Source organism: Chelmon rostratus, chromosome 15 (assembly GCF_017976325.1).
Source record: "Chelmon rostratus isolate fCheRos1 chromosome 15, fCheRos1.pri, whole genome shotgun sequence".
Lineage (NCBI taxonomy): Eukaryota > Metazoa > Chordata > Actinopteri > Chaetodontiformes > Chaetodontidae > Chelmon > Chelmon rostratus.
This window is the reverse complement of record NC_055672.1, coordinates 24,531,261-24,533,121: the sequence shown is the minus strand read 5'-3', so window position 1 is coordinate 24,533,121 and position 1,861 is coordinate 24,531,261.

Below are 1,861 nucleotides of genomic sequence, written 5' to 3'. Positions count from 1 at the left end.
TTTTATCTGTGATGATATTTTTATACCAATCTTTCACAAAGCCACCAGAATGCCTTTGATCAGGGTTGGTATTGTGCCCAAATTTTACTCGCCTGCATAACCACTTCAAGAGTCTACTGTTCGTTTTGTAACTGAAATGTAAGTAATAACAATATAATCTCAATTATGCATGCCATTCAAATGCTGAAAACTGTAATTTAAACATGAATAGAAGTCTTGCTAACAGGATAGGATGCAGCAGGAGAGGGTCTGGTATAGCACATGTGTGTCCAGTCAGGCACAACACAGACACACAGATGCAGGAAGAGAGAGAGGGAGAGACCAGAGGTTATTGCAGTTCAGGTGATACTCCAGGGGAAGATGCAACACTGGAGGTGTTTTTGGTAGAGGTTGTGTTTTGGCCACAGACTGAGCAGGCCAAGACAAACTCCTGCACAGCCTTTTCCATGGAGGGTCACCAAAAGCATCGATGCAGGAAGGCAACAGTCCAGTTCACACTATAGTGACTGGATGAAGTGAGCTCACAGAGACAAACGATGTGTTTATGGGACCGGGATCAGGCTGGACTTGCTGATCGATGAACATTGTCCACAATAATACCACCAGTTACCTTCTACTGGTGGACGCGCAGCCGTTTGTTGTTGTTTGGCCAGCTGTTCCTCTCTCTGCCTCCGCGTCCTCCTTTCAGCGAGCTCCTCCTCCGTGTACTCTGGCTCAAAACGGTAAGGACGTCCATCGTAAACAAAGTCATCGTCCACCACCTCAGAGTCGGAAAAATATTCATCAATTTTGTGAAAAATAACAGTCCCGAACTACCACCACTAAAGGTGTGTTTAACATGTTTTCCACTCATCACAGGCTGAGGCAATTTGGCTTCTTAATTCAATTTTTGTTTCTAATTTTTGTGTAGGGTACAGGATACATTATTTGTATATGTACATAGGAAAACACACTTTTTTTTGGTTAATTTCTGTTGCTGATACCTACTTTTGCTGCTGACATGCCTCTCTGGCACTATTAACCTTGAATGCTGCCACTTAAACAGGACTTACACACTCAGTGTGCAATGATGTTAGAATACTGTCTTCACTGTTTATATAGGAATACACTGTTTACACAGAATGTACAAGGACTGCTACCTACAGTGGTGCAATACTCTGGTACACACTCGTCGCTTTACTTTTACACATGATCCCCACTACCATCAAAATTTATTTTTATTTTTTATTTATTTATCTTATCCAACACATTTCATTGTACAGTTGACCCTGTATTGACCTACATATGACCAGGTCACAGATAAACTGACTTAGGTCAGCTGACCACAGAGCTTAGTCATTGTGCACACAGGGGGAACTGTAGAGATCTGGATGTTCGGGGGTGGACTGAGGCACAGATAAAACAGGACCAGCACAGAGTGCATGCGGTTAGCAAAAGGCACTCCAACAATCTTTTCAGGACACCAGTCTATATGAGGAGTGTGGAGCTTTAAACAGGGATGACCAAGAACAAGAGTGAGAAGACAATAAATAATGTTGGTGATGTTTCTGGGGCATATGGAATAAAACATATAGCCAAGAATATTAATCAAATGTTTCTGGAGACAATGCTAGAAAGAAATGCCAGAAATCCTCACTTATAAATTTCTGTTGACCCAACTGTATCCTCTGGTGCTAATCAGAGCTTGAACTTTGGACGTTTGCTGTGTCTGTATACCTCTGGTACTATAGGGCCAGTAGGGCTGGGTTATAAAGGGACAGGGAAGAGGAACTTTATAAAAGATCTAGGTAGAGGTCTTACTGTATTTGTCGAGACACAGAGGGCTGAACAACACAGAGGAAAGCCTTTTCTTTGGCCCCTG